A 25,291-nucleotide genomic window follows, 5' to 3' on the forward strand; every position below is an offset into this window, starting at 1 on the left:
GTCACATAATTATTACTATAAAGATGTGAATCATGTGCTTTAAGATTCGTATATGTTTGCACATTGTTATATAAAAGATGGCGCTGTGTCAACAAAATTGGTGAAAAGATTTAATCTATATATCGAGAAAAATCGAATGTTATATAAAAAATTTATTCATTTGCTTTTTAGTACATACAATTTTTTTTTCTTTTTTTTTTTTTCAAACGTTTATTCGAAAATGTTTGTAATAGCACGAAGTATGATCAATAAATTATTTTGTTGTGCGACTATTTTCGTCGTTAATAAACAGATATAATAACTCAATTTCTTTAAGACTTATTTATTAAAATGGAATATGAAATATAATATTAGAAAAAAAGGAAAGAAAAATGCTAGAAAATATCAATATTTAATAGGCACGATGTAATATACATATAACTTCGTAGGAACGTTATGATTGGTCAGTGGAAAGACGTTTCTTCGTTTGATTGGTCATCGACCAAGTGAACGCGAATAACTTTTAACTGATAAAATAGAAAGGAATATATAATTTCACGATTATATAATTATTATTACATATTAAATAATGAATTAATACTTTCATTTCATTATTAATATAACGGGAAGAAAAGACGAAGGATTAGATAGAACAATAGCGCGAAATTATTCGAAAAACCGGAAAGGTTAAATTGCGAATAGTTCAAGATGGCGGTTTCCGCTCTTAACGGCAGTGCACTCTGTGAGATCGTAGTGGACGGTAGCCGTTGAATACGCCGAAGCCTTGAATTTCTGGGCCGCTAAGAGCACTCATAAAAAAGGTGAGTTTCGGATATAATTACTTAAGAAATTATTTCGTGATATATTTTAATGTAAAAAAAAAAGGGAAAGTCGAGTAATTAAGTTCTTAGATCGTTGAACAAAGTCGAGATAATAGATATGGTGTCTCAATAGAGTTGTGCTCGAGATGGCAACGATGGCCGTGTGAACCCCGTAGCCTTTGGCTTTGCGACGAGTCCAATCAAAGATCTCGTTCTCGTCTTTTCGACAAATTCAATTTAGATATATTATCGTGTCCTGTCGTGGCATATAATGTTTCTTCGTTGTTAAATATCGATCGTTTCGTTTGCCTTTGCTCCTGTCAGAAAAAGGATCGTCGTCATTTAGCCTAAATGTAGAATTTCAACGACGACATCTCGACATCCCGTACAACCGGCTGCCCCATAACGAGGAGGTTTTTCTACATGTGTTTGTACTTGCGTTAGTCTCTCCTTCTCTTTCTCTCTCTCTCTCTCTCTCTCTCTCTCTCTCTCTCTCGCTCGTTCTCTTTCTCTCTCTTTCTCTCTACCGTCGCACGGTACGCCGATGACGCACGCGAATCTTTGGATAGAGAGAAAGATAGACAGATAGATAGATGGATAGAGATAGAGATAGAGATAGAAAGAGAGAGAGAGAGAGAGAGAGAGAACGTAAAAAGAAAAAATACGTGAGAGAGAGAGTATATATGTGTGTCCGTCGGCGGGCGCCATATTGTCCGGTCGACCATCGTTGACGGAATTCTTTCGACTCGTCCGCATGAATAGAGAAAGATTTCCGATAGAGCTCATATATATGTGTATATATATATATATATATATATATTTCTGTTTCTCGTATTATTTTTTGCTCTCTCAATTTACTACTCCCTTCTCTTTCCACATTTTCTTCTTCTTACTTCCTCAGCAAGCTTCTTCGATTCTTTTTCGAATACTTTTCGTTCTTTATATGGCCGGGAGAAATCGGGATAGACGAGTTAAACTCGCGAGGACGGAACCCACACTTTTCTCTTTTTACAAGAGAAACACACGAGTTATTCTTTGATTCTTTTTTACAAAAGTTCACTTCTCTTATTTCCTCTTCCTTTCTCTTATCTTCTCTTCTGTTCTTTCCAATTTCGCGCGCACCTGTCCAGGTTTATAAATTTTGAATTATTTCTGTTTCAATTTAATATTATTGATCATTGTGTAATGTTTCAATAGGCTTATCTTTTTAGACATACACATATATGATTGTTTTAATTTATTATTGTTATTATTTATTTATTATTTTTATTTTCGTATCCCTTCACCTGTATTTTATTCGTCTTTCTAATGCGAATGTCCTTGACATTCGAGATGCTTCCTATATAATATTAACGATCACACTGGTAGACACGCACTATTTGATATTCTAGGTCAACGATCGACTGAAACCGATCAACCGATCCTATCCAATCGTTTTTATAACATGCGAAGAAGATATATATATATATATATATATATATATATATATATATCATTCTATATTCTATCTTCTTTTACTTAGGATATATTAACCTATAGAAAAAGAAATATATATATGTACACGTGTGTGGGATATTTATGTGAGTTCATTGATTGCGATTCATTTAACATTAACATAATTATAAACGATTGTTATACGAAATTTTTATGATTATACAACGCTTCTTTTCTAAAAGTACATTTTATATATATATTCTTAAAGTATCAGATTATCTTTTCTATCTTTGTCAAAGTACCAGAACTTTCGGATCTCAATATTTTATACGGACTGAAAGTTATCTATATAAATGTGTGTGTGTGTTGGACTAAATTTTTAGTAAAAAGAAAAATATTAAAAACTCCCTATTATTGTGCAACCCAGATAGTAGCAGGCAGATAATAGGAAAGATTCGAACTTTTTTTTTTAATATTTTCATGTTACATACATTTATATATATGTATGTGTGTGTGTGTGTGTATATATATATATATATATATATATATATATATACACTCCCTCTTTCGACACGAATATCCATCTCTTTCACTTCAACATTCTACATAATTCAAAGCTCCTTCGTTATATATGTACTTCGTAACTACGCGCTAGCCTACACGTTTATCGATTGGCTATCCTCGAAGTAGCGTTCTCAGCTTTTTCAGTATAGTTAACCTCGAAACGTGTGTTTCTCCTTTTTAATTTCTTTCGCAAATGATATCTTCAAAAGAATTATCAAAGAAAAACTAAGGAAGAATCCTTTCTTTCTACGATTTTTTTTGTAATTTCTTTTTTTTTTTAGAACGATAAAAACGAATCGAATGATCGGCCGAGTCACATTAGAAATGCATCGTGCTGCACTCAAGCGGTACCGATCGGACTCTGAATTACACGTGTTCTTTCTCTCTTTCTTTGGGCTCATCTTTTTTCTCTTTCTTTCCGTATATACGGATAAAGCAAAAGTACTTAGTCGATTTTAAAAATCAATCTTTGTCGAGTAACTTTTTTCGGACGATATTGTAGTTTTACAGTTAGTGAAAAAAAATATATATACATTAACGTTATAAAATCTCGAAGAGATATAATTAATTTTTAAGAATCAGCAATAGAAATTTTTGGCAGAGCCTGTATAAGAGTCTAATTTTTTCCCCTACTTTTTTTTTTTTTTTACATTCGGCCATTGGTTATCGACCGATCACGGACTGCGGTAGATTGCTCTTTTCGTCAAGGCCGCGGCCATCCCCTCTCTTTTTTACCGACCCACCCATTCCCGTTATATTTCTATGCTAGCTCGTTTCTGCGTAAAAAAAAACGATTCTCTCTCTCACTCTCTCTCTCTCTCTTTTTCCCCTTCTTCTCTTTCTTTTTCTCTCTTTCGTCTCGTAGTACGTCGCATTCTTTCGTCCAAGCGAAGTTGTTAACGAGCATTCACGGTGACCTCGATGCATTGCCGTCGTCGTCGCCATTCACATCCCGGCCGATGGTCTCTTCCTGACCGCTCGTAACCCTCTATATAACGCCTCCGCGTCTAAACCGAGTAGGTACTCACTTTTGTTCGTCAGTAGTTTACTGGTAAAATCTCTCGACCGTTTTATAATGTTGAACGACAGCAGTGATAGTAGTAGTGCAGTAGTAGTAATAGTAATAGTAGTAATACTAGAGTAATAGTAGTAGTGTAGTAATAGCAGCAGAAGCAGCAGCAGTAGCAAATCACGTTATGTTTGTTATACATTATACATTTATTTTACCTTCGTAGACAGAGTGAAATGCTTTGCTTACGCTTTGAGATTCTGTGCTCAACGAATAGGTGGCGGTCTAATTAAAGTTCTCATTTATGTACGTATTTACGTATATAAAATGTATGATATATATATATATATATATATATATATATATATATATGACGTTTTTCATATACGTAAATGATAAAATTGGATGGTGGGGTGTATCACATTGATGACATTTACCGTCAAAAAGAATGTAAAATATAATGAGCTTTGATCTTTTTTTTCTTCTATATATGTATGTATGTATGTATGTATGTATGTATAACGGTTATACCATTTAATTAATAAAAATTAGAGATCGTATTTACATGGGGGAAGAACACGAGAATTTTATTTATTCAGACATTGTCGGAGTACACGTAATAGTTTTCTTCTCCGACGAGTGGAATAATTGTATGTACGATGACGTGAAACGATACCGTGCGTACGTTGGTACTATACTTCGTTAGCCAAATTTTAATGCGGAAGAAAATCGGGAGGAATTTTCTGGATAGAATCCCAAGCGTGTTCCGTTTATTGTGTCATAGATGATGATGGCACTTTTATGTACATTTGCATATATATATACACATACACACATTCATATATATGATATATATAGGTAGTGCTACGATACATTTTCTTTTCTTGAAACCGTCGAGCACATCGTTGTAATAATAACTAAAAATATCGAACAAAAATTTTTCGCTCTATATATATTGAAATTCTTATTCTTTGTAGAAGATAAAATTTTGTCGTTGGAATATAATAGATCTCGTTTACTTCTGATATCCGACGTATACATTTATTTATCTCTATGTATGTATATATATATATATTTAGTTATTTATTTATAGTTCTTTTGAAAAATGTGACTTGTCGTTTGAAAATGGATTTTTAACTCTTTTCAGAGCCCGAATTATTGTTCGCGAAGTTAAACGAGTGCCATGCGACTGTTCACATTTTTCTTTCTTTCTTTTTTTTTCTTTTTTTTTTCTTTTTCTTCCTTATTCATTTTTTCTCTCTCTTTTTCTTTCTTTTTTTTTTTGTTTTACGACAAAGCTCGCGTTGGGTCGAATATAAGTTTGAAAGTATTTGATGCAAAATACAGGGTGACGGTACAAAAGCATTCCTAAGTGATTTTAAAAAGCTAATTGCTCTTTTTCAAGACTTTTTCGAAACTAATTCTGTTTTATTCAGATATAAACCATGGAATTTGTAGTTCTTTAAATTTATAAGTAAAGTCTCATTTACTAAGAAAGTTAAATGAAATTTTTCACAAAACTCATTTTCTTTTATTTTTCTTTTTCATTGCTATTGCTCCTAGTAAAAAAAAATATTCTGGCTCTAAATATTTTGAGGGATAATGTAAATTGCAGTATTACCAATTAAAACCAAAAATAAAAAAAAAAGAATAATTGTAAACGAACAGGTAGGGTACATATAAAATGTATCTGCATCGATAATCTGAAAGACTTACAACTAAGGAATACGTAACTCAATTTGTTAATGCAATTATATAATAAATGTCTCCGTAAAATACAAAAATCTTAATGAGTATGATAAAACATTTCACAATCGGCCAGTGAAGTGTGAAAATGTATTATTGCAATGTCTTTTGCTTTTATCTCTAGGTATGTACATACATAAGTACCGTTGATCGATCGAACGAACGCATATATGCGTTGGATGGTCCAAATTAAATGGTTTTGTTGGAACACATAAATAGCTTTCATAGACCCAAATTGAATGGTTATGCGAGAATACATATAAATGGTACTTACGTAATATTATGGTGAACGATTTTTTGAAACACATATATCTGTGTGTGTGTGTGGGGGGCTTTTTAAATCCATTAAGGATGGGTTGTAAAAGGGAAATAGGATTTTTTAATATTAAAGGTAAATATTGGGAGCTCGAGTAAAAGACGGTAAAAAAAAAGGAAAAAAAAAAGAGAGAAAAAAGAAAAAAAAAATTTTAAGTTGATAACAAGGTTGAAGTTTTAAACGTCGATCGCCCACTTCGATTTCGAATTTTCATAGTTCTCTTTATTTTTCTCTCTATCTCTTTTTCAATATCTGATTTTCCTTTGAACACAGGATATTAAGTTTTACAGGAAATGCGCCTTAACTGTTCGTTTATATGGTTTAATATGTACGTTCAGCTCGACGATTTCTGCACGGAAGTATTTTCGTTTGTTCGCGAACCAAGTTCAAATGTCACAGAAATACTTGTGATATATTGTTATTGAGAATTTAGAATATAAAAGATATTACAAGTTATGTAATATAATAATTAGTATAGTTATATCGTGGTATAAGTTATAATATATAATTTATAATACAGTTATATTGTACTATATAAAAAATTATATTAAATATAACTATGATATACTAAGTATATAACTTATACTTCGCAAACATTAAATTTATGCATTGATCTAACGAAGTATATATATATACTATAAAATATTGTTATGTGTCATTACAGACGGGGTTAAAATATTTTTTAATTTTTGATTTTCTTGATTTCTTTTTTTTTTGTGAACACTTTCAAAAGCATGTTCCCGCACACATACACATACACACACGTATATATTTGTATAATATATTTATATATTATATACTTAATTATATATATATTTGTGCGTGGATATGTATAAACCGATTTAACGGAGTAAATAATTCACACTTCATTTTGTCATTAATTTATCATTTTCTATACGCCACCACCGACATGGTTTCCGTCATTCGAGTAGCCACGCGATAGATAAAGGCGCCAGAATGATAAGAAAAATTACGTAACGCGCGTTCTCGGCGCGATCGTTAAAACAGAAATAACGATTGGATTAACGAAGTTTCTCAATAATTATATAATTTAAAGCCTGATATTGTTTTCGTATTATTGGCATGAACCAATAACGAAGGTCTTACCATTTAAATCGTATTATTCTTCGTAGGTTTAATTATTCGTATCGATATACAGCAGTGACTCTCAGTTTGACCAAGATAAAAAGGACGTCTTGAAAAACGATACGTTGAAATCTGAATGAACGTGGTAAAATAAAAATTATGATTTTGTATTTCCAAAAATAGTCGAAATCAGATCGGCTAAATACCTTTAATTCATCGATATATATATATATATATATTTATTTATTTATTTATATAAAGATTCTCAAGTAAGCTAAATAAAAAGATGAAGTACGATTCGTTAAAATTTGGACGAATCTAATAAATTGATAACTATGGTTTCGTATTTTAAAAAGTCTCTAATTATTTTCTATTAGCGTAATAGAGAAAGAAAAAGAAGAGAGAGAAAGAGAGAGAGAGAGAAAAGAAATGGGGTCCGTCACGTCTCTGTTTACTTAAGCGAAAGACAAGTAGTAAGGAAAAGGAGAAACAAGGGTTGAATGAAGAAATCTTCACCCTCTGCTTTCGTCGCATGCAGGGTGCACATGCTTTTAAGAAACCTTTTAGACCGCTGACAGCCCCAAGATATTCGTCTATTACGTTTTCTTTCGTAATTAGTTGGTCGTTCATGGTCGAGTTCTCTCTCTCTCTCTCTCTATCTCTTTATCTCTCTCTTTTTTTCTGTCTCTTTCTTTTAAGGACTCCAATTTTCTTTTGCCTTTTACCGTCCTTCCTTTCTTTCTTTCCTTTCTTTTTAAAATCCTTTCAGTTTCATCCGATTTCTTTTTAGATAACGGAAAATGTATATTTCTTTTTTTGTTCCTTCTTTTTTTTTATTCTTCCTTTTTTTCCTCGTCTTTGAACTCCCTAAACTTTTTTCTTTTTTTTTTTTTTTTTTTATTTACTTTTTAATTAAACCATCTTATAATTAATAACTATGTCGATAGCTCTTAAACATTCGACTTTATCTTTGATCTTTACTCGATTATTATCAAATATACGGAGGAAAGCTGAAAGACCCTATGCAGAGATCAAAAGTTCTTAGATGATTTGAACCAACTTTTTTCTTTTCTTTTCTTTTCTTTTCTTTTCTTTTCTTTTCTTCTTCTTTTTTTTCCTCCTTCAGATTGTAAGACTACAAAGTTTGAAAAGTCTCTACAGTAGGAAAAAAAAGATGATTAATTTTTTAAATCATCTAGGAACTTACGATTCATCTAAAGACTTTTAATCCCGTCCAACACAATACTTGACCTTCTATTCCTGAAATAAATTAAATTTTCTATAGAAGTTTAATATTCCTACAATGTGAATTTACATGGAAAAAACGAATGAATAAATAAATTATATAAATAAATAAATAGAAAGAGCGAATTATAAAACAAATAAAATGGAAACAAAATAAAAACAATATTCATTTTCAAATCTCATTCCCATTGAAACGTGGAAATGTGAGAATGAAGTAGTTCATTTGTTGTATTTCATATATAAATATAGATACACACATGAACTGGATATTTCATATAAATGGTAATTTTCTCGTTTCCCAAACGTCCATCATGTTTCAATACGCTTTTCTTTTTTTTTTTTTCTTTTCTTTTCTATTTTTTTGTTTTCCCTTTTATTTAGTCACCTGTCGCTAAGAACCACGTAGTATATATATCTACATTTAGTATTTCGTTATTTATCATAATGATACGTCGATTGGTATCACTAGTCCATTAGCATTCTACGATTAGATAAATTGGAATTCTATGATTTATTAGAAAATGTAAATAGGTTATCGCGTTTGATGTGAAATTTGAATTAGAAAATTATGTATATTAAGTGAGAGTTTCTTTTCCTACGTCATAAATATAATTTGACATTATTATTAGAAACTCGTCGATTTTCTTTATCTCTAAGTCGAGTTCGACTTACAATTTAATTTTTGAATTGAAAAATATACTTGATTCGAAGGAAAATTATAGTTCACGAATATGCAGAACTATCAAACTTGGGTATTCAACAAGTAACGTCAGAATTATCAAACGAGTTTCATAAATATTATTTAATTGAAAATTCCGCGATATATTTTGCTTATTAAACGTTCGTTAATACACGTAAATGGTAAATAATTAATGTACAAGTTATATATCGTCGAAAGTTTAATTAAAAATTATGTGCTTATTCGTTTAAATCTAAAACATATATTTACGTAATTGAAAATTTTTGTCAATTCTTATCGGACCGAGCCAATAAAAATATTTGCCAATAATTTTTTTTCTTTCTTTTTTTAGCCAAAATATATATCGAAAATTGCTCAATCTCTTATTGGAGCAGGGCCAACGAAATACAAATATTTGTCGATATAAATTCGACAATACTATCCCTTTGACCTTCCTGCCAACTGATTTAAAATTCCTATCTGCCGGAAATTCGAATTTTGTTCCAAAGGTATTGAAAAATACCGCTTCCGGTGATTTTAATGTATAAAGGGAACAAAACATAGGGAACGTTCTGATAAAATTGTAATTGTTCTTAGAGAATACTACATTTTGATAATGAAAATAATTTAATTTGGAAACAGATTTTTGTAAATCCTTGACATGATTTTGTGAATCCCTTTTATATTACGATTTGAACCGTGAATTTTACGACACTCTTTTTCTCTCTCTCTCTCTCCATTTCTCTTTTTTTTCTTCTTTCTTGTTCATCCTGATCAACTAAATTTTATCGAATTTCCATCGTTATTCTCTACGATATGTTTCTTCTATTACTATATACACGACACTAAAATTCATTTGATTTTGTCGTGTAACGAGGTAAACTTCTGATGTCGTCTCCTGCTTTAACGCTCGTTTTCCTTTATGACGTCAGTACATAACGTTTACAACTTAACGAGATATTCGAAACTCACCCACCCATCTACCTATTCACTGTCATCGTACGAATTATTAATAAATCTCTAATCCATAGTATTTATGTACGTTGTAAATTTTTATACTCTTTAATAATATGTAATAATAATAAAAAGAAAAAATCGTAAATAGCTGTCGTAAATAAAATCTATATAAAAGAGAATTCTATTTAAAGAAATGAGATAATACACATCTGTGACAAAACAACATACGCGCAACATTAACGTAAAACCGAAAGGAAAGAAAAAAGAAAAAGAAAAAGAAAAAAGAAAACAGTTACGTTTCGGTGTAGAAGCTTCAACTTCTTTTTATTTGTACAATCTGTTATATTTTCGTGTTTCGTGATTCAACCCAGATACAGAACCCTATTCCTCATAATCTCCTACGATCCAAAAAATGAATCGTATTCTCTGAATATCATAGAGGATCAACCCCATTTAATATTTCGTATTGATCTTCGATTCCTAACGGAAACGTAAAACTTCTCTCTAAAATGTAAAAATGCTATTTGATCTTTTTCGAATAACTTTTTAAACATAAAATTCGTTCTCTTACTCTACTTTCTTCTTCGTAACACACGACAGAGTTTTTCAGGATAAATCCAACAGTAGGTATAAATAATATATGAATAGTAACACGAGTATGAATAATATACGAATACGAATGAATTGCGGATACTGCATTTTTTAATTGCACGAGACAGAGTGATGCGATGATGTTAGTGCGTGTATTCTAGTCGATAGTAATTCCACGAGCGGACGTTGGTATATATATATATATATATATGTATTATATGTATTAGATATATGTATGTATTTGGTCGATCGAGCTCTACCACGTAGTGTGTCATCCGGCTTGGAATAGCAACTGATGTCAAGCTCGGGACACCTAGCCTGATCATCAGTCTTGTACATATATACATACATACATACATATATACATACACACATGTACATATACGTCGTGTTCGAGAATGCTCGGTACATATATGTCACCCTTCTCTTCCAATTGAACACGTGTTTTCCTTTTTCCTATTTCTTTTCTTTCTTTTTTTTTCTTTCTCTCCCCTCTTCTCCCCACCCCCATTTTTTCGAGCTGCCCATGTCGCACGTTTCAAGTACGTAAGAATCATGAATTTCAATTTATGGAAATGCATATTACGAAATTTGCCAGTATAAAATAAGCACTCGATTGATACGTTCGAAACTTATTTATATTTGAAAGAAATTTTCTTAATTAACGAAAGTGTACTTAACGTTCTTTAATCGAGTTAAATGATCAAGAAATTTTTATGTTCGACGAATAATAAATTGTTGTTCTTGTATCGATTTATAAATTTTCTCCTTTTTTCCTTTATTTTTTTTTTTTTTCAACTTTTTTTATTCTAAGTAGTTAATCGATTTGGAAAATAAACGAGCTAAATTGTTGGTGGAAATGTAGGCCTGATTTCTTAGATAGATCGTCTTTAGTTGTATCGTCGTAGTAATCGTAGTTGTCGTAGTCATAGTCATAGCCGTCCTCGTCATCGTCATGATCATTGTCGTTGTGAATGAAACCATCGCGGTCGTTTGCTTGGCGACGACCGCAGTGAATGACGATAGTAGTGTAGTAGTGTAGTAGATTAGTAGTAGTGTAGTAATAGTAGTAGTAGTAGTAGTAGTAGTAGTAGTAGTAGTAGTAGTAGTAGTAGTAGTAGTAGTAATAGTAGTAGTAGCAGTAGTAGCATATGAGTAAAGCAACAGCAGCTTCTCCAAGAGAGCCAGGACTGTATTAGGTAACACGAGAACAGTATGTTTTATCGGTATAATAGTAAAATGACAACCTTGAACGTTGTACTACAAGTATATTATGATGCGTTAGTGTGTACGTGCGTATATGCGTTCATCTACGTAAGTACACTTACGTATGTAGGGAAGCATTTACGATACGCTAGAAAATTATTGTCAATCGTTATGATTCTTTCATTCGTTGATTTGATCATTGATCATTGGTGCATAGAAGGTTTAATTAATTTTTCAATTAATTACTTTATTTATAGATAAAATAAGTGTATTAGTCAGCGAAACGTTTGATCAGAAAATTTTGATTAGATTTTATGAAGAGTCCTTTGATAGTACTTGATCCGCCATATTTAAATTGCGTTTAATGTTGGAAAATTTTTTTTTTCTCTCTTTTTTTTTTTACTGAAAATTTCTTATAACACAATTTATATATCAATCTGTTTTATAATGTGAAATATTATATTTAATATAAAAATTGAATTTTTTATTTATATTTAATAAAAAAGAAAAGTAGGTATGTCGCGTTCTAAGGAATCATAAAATCAATTTTATTTAAGTTTATCTATTTTAAAGATTTCTCGTTATCTCTACCTCTCTTTCTTTTTTCCCCGTTTTTCCTTCCTCTGGAATGAAAAATCTGCCGATTGGAAAGCAGAGCACGCGCAGGAATTTTTCTATTCGACGAGAATCGTTCGGGCAAGATGGTGTTTGGTGAAACAGATATTTCTAAGGGAGGGCGCTTTAGTTATTGCACCTCGTTGAATCTCGTTCCCTGCAATCTCTTGAATTTTTGAAAACGATAGTAGTCGATATAGTGTAAGAGCGAACAAGGGAAAAAAGAAAAACAATTTTAGATGATGCCAGATTGTTTTGCTTTTCCCCAAGGCTAGTAATCAGAATTCCTAAGGTACATTCTCTATAAATTATTTCTAACAATACCCATGAAAGAGAAATTTACTTTTGTAGAAATTATTAAATATTTTTCTCTCTCTCTTTTTTTCCGTACGTCTCTCTATCTCGTTAATTTTTTAATTTACGTTCCAACAAATTTTCTTTATATTTTCTTATACTTGCGATTTTTTTTTTTTTTTTTGGAGCGTACAAATATCGAGAAGTAACGTAATTTTTATTTTCGAGCCAGCTGCTTCGTCGTGAAAAATAAAAATGATATGAGCGTTAATTGGAGGATTTTTTCCTTTTCTTTTCTCTCTCTCTTTTTTTTTTCTTTTTTTTTTTTTAAGTATACGAAAAAAAAAGCTGGCGATTTAAATCGCGACCCTTAATGTTCTTTATACCGAGGAACCTTCGTTTACGCGACAAAAGCCCTTGTACACCATAGAGAGGGGCACATGCACACATACAAAGGCGATAAGTTCGCAGAGCCACCTGTAGCTCAGACCACCGATTCGTAAAAGGGATCTCGAGTACTACCACTACATAACTGGTCGCATCGCTGCTCACACATTGACTAATTTTTATTATTATGACTCGTTAAAATGTAAATTTTTAAAACTAATGGAAATCATGTATTCCAATTATCTATTAATACATTTTTCAAGTCACAATATTCTCGTAAAGTCATTTTCTTTTTCGTTCTTTTCTTTTCTTTTCTTTTTTTTTTTTACGGTTTTTTTCTTTGTGCTGAACTCTTTTGATCTGAAAAATTTTATGTAAGAATTCGACGCATTCCATTCACACTTCATATTTTTTCACGCTCTGTTTATTATACTAACATGCACAAATTTCCTACCTTATATCTGTGGAATAGATATGAGTACGTAACTGTGTATGTAAGCATATGTACGGGGTGTCATAAAAATACACGGCTATTTCAGTGATTGAAGAATTCTATTGGATAAAGAAAGAGAATACGATGTATTTTCCGAATTTGTTAATAAATGTTTGGAAATAAATGTATTATATCAAGTTTGTCAAGAATGAATAGTGTCTAATATCGTAGTACGATAAAAAAAAAAGTAAGGCTACAATTTGTTATGAATTGATAAAGTAATAAAATATATATATATATATATATATATAAATAAAACGAACTCGTTTATAACAATTTTGATTGTCATTTTCATGTCATAAAATAATTTTCTGTTAGTTTTCGTTTGAAGAGTATTTCATGACACCCAGTATATATAATGCGTCGATAGAAGGTAAACGTCGTCCTCACTGCATTGCCGTCTCTTTCGGTCACATATGGTAATAGATAAAAGTTCATAGGAATTCACTCGACAGAGATAATAGTACGTAGTACATAGATAAAGAAATACATACATTTTATTGATATGTAATAAAAAGAAAAAGCAACGATATGGAAATGTTTTGTTGTTAAAGTGAATATCGCTGTGTTGAAAAAAAAAAAAAGAAAAAAATAAAGAAATAAAATAAAATGTAGTTAGATCGGGTTTAATTCAAATTTATATCAAGTAGTACGGAAAAAGTTTACACAATGTCGTCATTTTATTTTTATAATAAAATAATAACAATAATAAAAAAACAATTTCGTTTAACGCAATATTTTATCGAGTAAGCAAAATTAAAAAATTACATTTTAGATAGCAAAGTTATATTTTATATCTAGTCGACTTTCAAGTTTATGACACAAGTACATTGCATATTTACAGATTAATGCACGCTAACTGTAACAAGTTACATCGTTTGCTTAATTGAATTTTTCTTAAAGAAAAAAGAATGTTAGGGGAAAATAATGAATGGTTCTAAGTGGACTACAAATTCTTTTCAAATATGACAATGCACGTGCTCTTTGCAGCTGCACTTTTTTTTCCAAGTTCAATTAAAAAAGAGAAATATATGGGCTTGTTACAGTTCTTGCATGAATCATCCTATATATATACCTATATACGTACGTACATTTAGTGAACAGGTATATATACATACATATATCTGTAATTATCGATTTATTGCATTCTATGTCGCGTTGAAACCGAGATCGCTTCTCTCGAATACGATGCTATTGTTTCATCTACATTGAGATTATTGGAAAACTACAGAATTTACTCGTTCTACCACTGCCATATTGGTAAATTTATCGACGCATTTCGAAAAACGTAAACCGATAAACATATTGCGCGTATGCGGAATTAAATAAAATTACGCGTAGAACGAAGCGATGGATTATAGAGTAAGGTCAGTGTCGTAATGATTACTGTTTCTCGAACGAGGCCAGTCAACACATTAACGAACTCGAGAGCATATAACATATACGCATACTATTTTATGTATATGTATATATTTGTATGCATGAATATTTGAATTTCAATTCGGTGACATGGAAACATACTCTATAATAGAAATATATGTTATATATATATAGTAATACTGTCTATAGTAATTTTTCTTTAAAGAACAATCGGATACAATATGGCTGACATGGAAGTCAATTCAAAAAAGTTGCTCTTCATATTATTATTATTTTTTTTTTAATTATAATGTTTATTTATTCATGTCTTTATTGATTTGTAAGAAAATCGATCTTTTCTCTCTGGTCCTTTTTCATTTATAACTTTTTTTCTTCTTTTTTTTTTTTTTTTGTACAATTTAATATTTTATCCTACATGAGGAGTAATATCTTTTAATGTTTGCAAAAATTATTTGATGTTAAATATATAAAACTATCTTTACGAAAGACGTGATTGAAAATATAGCTAAATGCGCGTTATATACATACATACATGCATATATATATATATATATATATATATATATATATATATATAACACATACATATGTACATGCCGTCGGCATACGCAGACCGCGAGCCAATATTGATCTACTAGTTACCAACCTGATGTGCAATACGCTCTTGTACTCCCGAGCTTCAGAAGATGAACCATGTTATATTCATATTTTTGTTAATATATAAAACTATACAAACATACCATACGCAAAAGCTTACACATACATACACTGTATGAAATTACGTTTATATGGAGAACAAGATTACATCGATATCGTAACATTTTCATTTCCTAATATAATTCTTTCATTATAAATGATGAATTCCATTGAAATTACATTTAGTCTTGACGATAGACGTTCCAAATTTGTTCTTTTTTTCTTTTTTTCGCATCATGTACCAATTTCTATATTTTTAATTAGAATTGTTAGTTTATAATATATCTTGTATTAATACTCAATTTATATATTAACACGTTCGTCCAATTACGTTGAAATTTTCGCTTTGTTATTTCCATTTTACAAAGTAGATATTATCAGCATATTTTCTCTCTTTCTTTCTTTCTCTCTTCTTTCATATATATATATATAATATATATAAATATACATATATGCAAGAGAACAAACGATAATCGTATTCTTCCATTTCAAGAAATGATAATATCTTAGGCATACATACATTGTCAGTACCGACATTGTATCATCAAAGATTATATATGCATGGTCGTTTTTACAACTACGACTTTGCTATTGCTTTTCTAAATAAAATAATCGTTGCCATCTCGCAAATATGTCCAACTGTACTCATTTAACCACATTTTTATAGATATTCTATGCAATCAAGATCAATACTCTTCGTTTATAAATTGAATCGAACTTAAAAAAAAAAAAAAAAAAGAAAACAAAATTAGAAAATAATGTATAATATTCGAAACAATCGTATAGATTCGGGATTCAAAAGTATCAAAGTGTTTTAAAAACATCGATTATCTTTTTTTTAAAACTTTTTAAGTCAATATATATTTTTCTTTTCTTTTCTTCTCTCTTTCTTGTCAGATTTTAAAACTGCGACCCCAAAAAGTCTCGAAAAGGAGTTATTGATTTTTAAAATCATCTATAAACTTTAAAGACCCACCCTCTGTCAATGTTTTATATGTATACGTATACACATATATGCATATATACATAGTTAATCCGTCAAAGTAAAAGTTTTATAATTTTATATAGAAAATCGATAGGACAAACGATCAAATTACGTAACTAATTAATTATTGTTTTGAACACAAAGAAACACATTATTATCGCGTTACATAAGATCTCTCTGTGAAAATAATCTCTTTTCCTCGTATTCTCAATTATCGAAAAACATACCGATTGAATATTTACATTTAAAAAAAAGTACACAACAAATAAACAAAAAAAAAAAATGAGAGAAAGAAAGAAAGAAAGAGAGATAAAAAGAAACAAGAGAATTATTAAATATTATTCTTCCTTTGTCTTCCTTACAGGTGAGTCCATCGTCGACGTTGACATCCTCAAAGAAGACACCGAATTACTACGGAAATTGGTTCGTAAAACCTTCTTTATCGATTTCCATTATGCTACGCTTGGCGCTTACATCTTCCCCCACCGTTACTCCACTTTACCCCCTCCACATTACCACCCTGTCGTCTCCGTTTCTCTGGTCTCTCTATCGAATGTCGCGTCTCGCACACGTCTATACGTATACCACATAACACACACACACATATACACAGAGAGAGAGAGAGAGAGAGAGAGAGAGAGAAATAGTGAGATAGTGAGATAGTGACAAAGAGAGATGAAGAGAGACAGAGAGAAAGGTTATACACACAGGCACAGCAAGGAAAAGCTTTTCCAACGAAAGCTGCTTTGTGTCTGCGCTCATCGTAGCGAAAGAAAACTCGTTTCCCAGGCGAGACACGAGTCTCGGAAACTTTACCGGGGTCAGAGGAGGGGGTGGTCAGAGAAGGAAGAGAAAGAGAGAGAATTATACATTTCGAAAAAAGTTATATTTGAAAAGTAATACGAGTGCGAACAAATTTTATTACTGTTAGTAATACTACTACTCTATTACTATTACTACTACAAAATGAACACTGAAGGGGACAAAAATCTCTTTAAACGAACCAAAAGTTTCTAAATAATTTAAAAAATTAATTCCTTTTTTTTCCTTCTTCCTCTTTTTGTCTCGTGACCTCCAATCTTTTCTTTCTTGATCCTATAGTTCACGGAGAACTTTTAGTTTTACAATCTTTAAAGAGAAAAAGAAAGAATAATGAAAGAATTAAAAGTTTGGGAAATCTTGAAAAGTAGTAACTGATTTTGAAGGTGATCCTAAGATACTTTTGGCCGATCTAGAGATTACTTTTTTAGTCATCTCTCTTTTTTAAGTATTATCGCGAATGTATTGTTGTAGGGAGATTCGTGTTAGAGAAAGAAAATCTCATATTCGATTTCTAAAAATTTCAAAGAAGACAAATGTTTTATGTATAATGGTTTTAATTTCTAACAAATAGCGCACTCGCGAGCGCGCTTACATACACGTGCATAGATACAAAAAGATCGCTTTAACGATCTTTCTTTTTTTATTTTTCTCTCTTTCTACCTCTCCCTCCCATCCTCTCTCTATTTTCTTCAGCTGAGTTCACTCGATTTTCCTTCGCTCAGTCAATTGTTGCCGAGCATGATTTTATTCGCGATGCTAACATTTTCAATGCCTTTAATCGTTCCCGAACGATCGGGATATTTAAATATAAAATAAATGAAAACCGTCATATTGCGTCGCAAGAGAACTTGAAATAAAAGAGAGAGAGGGGGGGAGAAATATATGAAATAGGAAAATATTGGGGAGAAAAAATGGAAATATTTAATATGTCCTTCCTATAAGTATAGCTCTAGCTTTATATTATACGTAATGCTCATTAGTAAGAGAGAACAATTTACATAATTTATATTATTACATAATTTATATTATCTTTGTAAAACCAATTATATCGTTTGTTAATATTCTAACTGGTATAGTATTTTTAAAAAAGATCGCTATTATTGTATTGATATAAAACTTTGATAGAGCGAAAGAAAATGTTCGATGAAAAGGAAAAGAGAAAATAAGTAAAATTTTTTATATAAAAGATTGTTTAATATTGACGATATTGTTAATTTGTTATTAGTAATAATTCGTATTTTATATATATATATATATATATATATATATATATATATATAGAGAGAGAGAGAGAGAGAGAGAGAGAGAGAGAGAGAGAGAGAGAGAGAATGTTCAATACAAAAAAATTTACAATTTTATCTGTCCAATATTATTATTTCTATATTAAGCACTGACACAGTATTGTCATTCTTGTCTCTTCCTCTTATCAATAATTCACACTTATTAATGATTATGCGACTCTATCACTTATAAAATCGATATATAAAATATACATACACAGAAAGCAAGAGAGAGAGAGAGAGAGAGAAATAGAGAGAGAATGAGAAAGAGGGAGAGAGAAACAGCAAAGAAAAATAAAAAAAAAAAGAAAATATAGGAAGAAATCAGCAGACTTACATACGGTGTTTTATCTACGTGACGTAATGCATCAAAAGTCGATGTTGCGGTCTCGATAGTAGGTCGCCAATTCTTTCGTTCTGCAGTAGGTTTCTACGCAGGGATAAAAGGGGTATTCTCTCTCACCCTTCTCTCTCTTTCTTTCTCTCTCTCTCTTTGGTTAGAATATAAGAAAACGAGAGAAGGAAGAATGAGAAGAGGGAGGTAAGGTTTGGGCGGGGCGGGAATCTGGGTGCTCTGAAAAGGGTCGATAGTCACGTAAAAAAAAAAAAAAAAAAAAGACAGATGAATAATATATTAAATAAAATATTAAACGTACAAAAAAATTTATTTTGCTTCGCGTTTTAACGAACGGTAACATTATCTCGATAGTTTCCTTATATGTATCTCAAGAAATCAAGAGGTCGCTTCGGAGTTAGAGCCGCCGACATTTCGGCGTTGCTCACAATGGCGAAACCGATGGAAAATGGTGGACAAGGGTTGGGTCGTGACTGCAGGGGCTGCGCGCGCCTCCGCAGATCAATATTTCATTCCAGACTTACCAACCTCCTCCTGTTTCAGCCTTCGCCTTTTCTATCTCTCTTTTCTTTCTTTCTTTCTTCCTTTTTTTCCTTCTCTCTCTCTCTCTCTCTCTCTCTCTCTCTCTCTCTCTCTCTCTCTCTCTCTGTCTCTCTTTTTCTTTTTTCTATCTTTCTTCTTTTCTATCTTTATCTATCCAACATTTTATCTATCTATCTCTTTCTTTATCTTTTTTCTTTCTTTCTTTCTGTTTGTCTCTCTGTCTCTCTTACACGTTATATCGCAGTATAATTACCCCACCCCCACTTTCTTTGCTATTTCTTCTTCTTCCTCTTAAAATTCTCATTTTTATCTTCTTTCATTTTCCTCTATCTCTTTCGTTTTCATATGCGTATACACGTCGCACATAGAGACGCATTTATGAACGTTCGTACATTCACGTTAATATTATCTGTTAACAAGAGTTTTGTCCTTTCTCTCTATCTCCCTCCTTTTTTCTTTTTCTTTTTTCCTCGAAAAAATTCTATAGCGGTGGCTGTTCCAAAAATCGATAAACGATATTAACGACGCTATATACGTATATACCTATACGTTCGAGATTCAAACGTATTTATTCGTCGAGAATGGATAAATGTCGTTTGAAGTATTTGGTTGTTAACGCATTGAGATTATCCCTTTCTATCTCGATTGAATCGAATGAAAAAATAATGAGTATAGTTACGCAATAGAGGTTTAACGATATATAATAGATTATTACAATACACACACACACACGTGTATACCCACCCACATATATATGTACACACATTTGTGGAAAAATATTTGTCCGTATCGATTGGTTGAGTTATATCGACTATGTACGTATATATGTATAGAATCTTGTTTTATTAAATCCTCTTTTGATATTCCACATCTCCCGCCGAAGAGAAATCGCTCGAATCAAAAATGGCGCATGTAGTTTGAGAACGACCAATCACGTTCACGTTTTGATCATCCGCATTTCAAAGAGTCGGAAAACGCGCTTATAGACAATCAAAAATCTTGTCGCTCTCGTTTCTTTCGATCACACAAAAGAAAATCTTTTTTAGAAAATGATACACATATACACATACTTATATTTTCCCAATATTCTATATTTCTCATCTAAATCAATGTATCTTAAACGTATAAGGGCGTACGCCCCCGCAGAATAAAAATCGATTGGCAGAGAAATTAATTAGAGAAAAGATTATTATTGCAAGTCCATTAAAATGTTTAAGGTGTCTTGATGATGGGTCGACAATGATTCAGAAAACATTTGGTTGTATATCGTTAAGCAGCTTTTTTTTCTCCCTTTAAATTACTCGTTCGGTCATACGTCGAATCCAAATATAATAAATAGTTAAAATCAATCCTTTTCTTGAATCTCTTTGAAAACCTTGAACCAATATCGATCCATCGAAGTGCAACCGCTCGATTACGAATTCGCCTCGAAAGAGAAGACATTTGCGCATCACGAAACTCGTATTTAACCTGGACTCGTACACATATTTATTCTCCCACCCCTTCACCCTTTCACCCTTCCGCCCACACACACTCTCTCTCTCTCTCTCTCTCTATCTCTATCTCTCTCTTTCTTACGTAACCTCTTTACTTTTTCAGCTTTATCCAAAAATGGATATACCAAACGTTTCTTCTTGTGATCAATAGACATTAGATCAATCACCAATACAGATTTCAATAGATTCTCAAGTCCTGATAGATAATAGATGGATAGAGGTTATTTTGTAAAACATCTTTCTTTACATTCAAATGTTTCTATGGTAGTTCTCTCTTCAATAAGTTATTAAAAAATAAAGTAAAAAGAGATTGAATATTCTTCTTCTTATATACTCTTTTTTTTCAATTGAAAAAAATTAGAACTATTGCTAACCAGATTTCAATTTTATTTGTTTATTTATTTATTTTTTCTCTTTTCTCCTTTTTTATACCAGACGTTTTCATATACCACGATTTATGATGAATGAAGAAAAAAAAAAAAGAAAAGAAAAAGAGAAATAGAAGAAGAAAAACGAAATTGAAAAAGAGAAATTGAAGAAAACAAATTTATTCTACTCTATAAGAAGATGTACGTGATCTTCTTTTTCTCTATATTTTAATAGCTCAATCATTAGACAATGCAAATAGAGATAATCGCGTTACGATAATTATGTATCTACTTTATCGATCGGTTGTTGAGCATCGTATAAGAGCATATTTCCTATACGGTTAGTTTGATCGTTAATTAAGATAACTAGGTGAGACTACCGTAAGTGTGATGCGTTGTACATCGTCGTTTATGATACTATCATAATATAATATTATCGTGGTCACACTACTTTTCTTGTCATCTTGTCTTTTCATTTAGTGTTATCGATAAACAAATGTATATACAAATGTAATATATAAAATTAAATATATATATATATATATTTTTATTATAGATTTATAAAATCGTGATATATCTATGATATATCTATGATAGTAAAATCGTTATATATAATAGTACATTTATTCACAATGAGTATATGTGCGTTTCCTTTTTATGGTATTCATAATATTATTTATGTTAAAACATGGGACCCATCAGAGAGAAGTTGACTTTTCGATCGTAAGCATACACGCCCACGCTTCTCGAAAGACACGTAGGATCAAGAGCAGCTTACTCGGGTCAACGATCGCTCTCTCTCTCTCTCTCTCTCTCTCTCTCTCTCTCTCTCTCTCTCTCTCTCTCTCTCTCTCTCTCTCTCTGTCTCTATCTATCCATCTATCTATCTATCTCTGTCTGTCTGACTCTCTCTTCCTCTCTCTCTCTCTTTTTTCTTTTTCTTCCTCTTTAAATCCCGTCCATCCCAGTCCCACCCACCCCTCTTCTCTCCTTCTCTATCCCGCAATAATGCCTTTTCGTAGAAACTTAGTTTATGGCGTTGTAATAGCGATACGCGATCGAAAATCCGATTCATTGCTAAATATCGTTTTCGAGAAATCTCTTTCACGATTAGGATCAAAGTATTAATATGTTGATAGGTGCGTAAAGTTCTTTTTCTTTCGGCAAAAATTAACATCAAAAAAATACATTTCTATAATATATTTCTTATCAAGGAAACGTTGAACCTGGATTGAAATACTCAGAAATGATGTTTTATCTATATCAGAGTGAAACATAGTTTTCGGTTAATTTTTATTTATTTTCTCAGGATTTTTTGTTAATAATAATAATAATTGTTATTGTTATTGTTATTATTAGTATTATTATTATTGATAAATATTTTTTTAAATTAAGTGGACAGTTTATTACGTAAATATTTTCGGTATCAATAATTAAGGGTCAGAGTATTGCGTCGTTTACATCACGTACTGATATTTCATTATAAATACTGTCCATTTATTTATTTAAAGTATTGATTAAATGTTTAAGGATACTGATCCATATAAATAGTAGCTGTTTCAATTATCGAGATTAAGTTCGATCGTCAGGACATTACATATCGGAAATTAGAATAGTCTAACAAATAAAATCTTGATAGTGCTCACATATATATATATATATATATATATATATATATATATATATATGTTCTTTGTAAGACCATTTCTTCAAAGACAAAAGATACAGGATTATTTGCTGGAGAAATTATGTCATAGAAATAAAAGATGCAAAAGGGAGATTACAGTATTAACTTAACCATAAGAAATTATGGATGAGAAGAGGGTAAAAGAAAGAAGGAAAGTAATAAAATAAGAAAGAGAGGGAGAAGAAGAAATATAGCACAATAAAAACAAATGATGAATGATGGAATGTTTCAAATTTTGATATAATATTTTTATTATTTTATTGAACGATCCAACTAACTACATATTTCATAAATTATTCAAAATATAACTTTTATCTTTATTAATCAAACGTTATAACACATTATGAGTATAATTTATTAATTATTCAAGCGTATAGAAAAAAAGAGATAGATAGAGAGAGAGAAATAGGGAAGGAAAGAAAAAAAGGAGATATTTACGAAACGCGAACTTATTTGTGAGAAAAATAGATCAATCGTGACGATGTTATATGTAATTATCGGTCTTATCGATCTCTAGATACATACATATTATGCTATCTGCGAATAATTATTTGTCCCATCTCTCGTTGGGCGGTAATAATAATTATTATTATTAAAAGAAAGAGAGAGAAAAAAAAACAAAAAGAAGGAAAAGAATAAAAAAAGAAAAGGAGGAAACGAAGGAAAAAAAGGAGAGATTAAAAAAAATTGCCCAGTTCTGGAAGACGAGGATAGAGAGAGGAAGAGATGGAGGAGGAGGAAGAGGAGGAGGAGGAGGAGGAGGAGGAGGGGGTGGCGGTGGAGGAGATCTGACGTCCTCGCGCGTTGCGGCGCGAGGCGTCGTGTCGTCGGCGCGTCCCGGGACGGCGCTGCCCCACCCAAGCAGCCTTCGGTCGGTCGGCCATGCGGATCAATACACGGTCCCTCGTGCGCACGAGTTATAACGAGTAAATACGAGTATGGACGAAGTTGCACGAATTCAACCGAGCCCCGGTACCCGACGCGTTACGAGTCTCCACCAACGAGCGGCGTTGCCGGCTCAGTCGCTGTGCGGGAGTGGTCACCGAGGGATGTGCGGTATCATCGTAACCGAGTGCGACTAAAGAAAAACCGAATCCGAAGCGTTTATAATATAGTTTCTTCTTTTCAAGGCGTGTGTTTCTGCATATTATCTTCGGCTATATTATAGCTTTCTCGGGTGCGCACATATACTCTCTCTCTCTCTCTCTCTCTCTATCTATCTATCTATCTATCTATCTATTTCTTTCTCTCTCTCTCTCTCTCTCTCTCTCTCTCTTTGTCTCGCTCGCTCACACGCTCTCTTGCGCGTGCGGTGTCTCTTTCTCTCTCGTTCTTATACACGCCTCCCAACCGCGACGCGATTATTAAACTCCGCCGCGAGTTGTCTAGTCAGTTCTTTTTTTTCGAAGGAGCTCGTCGTCGTCGTCGTCGTCGTCACCCCGCCCTCTCTCTTTCTCTCTCTCTCTTTCTATCAATCTTTCTCTCTATTCGTCTATCTATCTATTTATCTCTCGCGCTTTCTTCGCCCGGCGATCGAAGAATTAACCGGATCGTCATCTAACACCGCCGATCGTGATATTTATTTAAGTATTATTGTACAAAGACTATATACCACATAGGTAGGTGTAATAAATGCGACGTCACCAACGTTCGCATTTTATATAAGTATTATTTTTACTATGTAGTAATAATATATCATATAATATCATTACACTTGTTATTTGGGCATCGATCGTGTCTTAACTAGAATTAATTATACGTCTTAGAAATCATACTGAGTCTAATTGCTGTAAGAGACGTTCTTACAATCTTCTTACTTTTTTCTTCCTCTTCCTCTCTCTCTCCCTCTCTCTCTCTCTCTCTCTCCCCTCCCTCCCTTTCCATTCTAACGATTCGGACGTTCTAGCGTGGCCATCGTCACTGACGATGGCACGATATGAATGGTACCGGTCGTTCTTGGAATATATTATTTTACCTCAGAAGCGTAAGGAAAAAGAAAAAAAAAGGAGGAAAAAGGAAAGAAGAGAGTAAGAAGCGTCGGGGCTATCTATTGATCCCCGCGGCACACTATCGTGCGCTCTGCGACGCAAAAGAAGAGAGAGGCAGCTAATGTACAGATAACCTACCTCTAGCTAGCTGAGTTTTTATTAGCTATATTTTAACGTTTCTCTCTCACTCTCTTTCTCTCTCTCTCTCTCTCTTTTGAAAAATATAATTTCTTGTTTCTTAAATACGAATTATATATATATATGTATAT

General features: G+C 32.0%; 1 protein-coding gene across 4 annotated transcripts in view; it reads left to right on the forward strand.

The window, feature by feature from the left end:
• Positions 1–663: 663 nt before the first annotated feature.
• LOC127065615 (14-3-3 protein zeta) overlaps positions 664–25,291 on the forward strand; it is a 46,779-nt gene continuing 22,151 nt past the window's right edge. The window contains exons 1-2 of one of the 4 annotated variants that reach the window (XM_050998203.1): positions 694–800; positions 16,848–16,906. The gene's annotated coding sequence lies outside the window, so the exon portion shown is untranslated. Of the gene's footprint in view, positions 801–16,847; positions 16,907–24,042; positions 24,654–25,291 lie in introns of those variants that run through there. The other 3 variants (XM_050998206.1, XM_050998205.1, XM_050998204.1) reach the window with 3 other exon arrangements.

This window comes from Vespula vulgaris, chromosome 8 (assembly GCF_905475345.1).
Source record: "Vespula vulgaris chromosome 8, iyVesVulg1.1, whole genome shotgun sequence".
In the NCBI taxonomy this organism is placed as follows: Eukaryota; Metazoa; Arthropoda; class Insecta; order Hymenoptera; family Vespidae; genus Vespula; species Vespula vulgaris.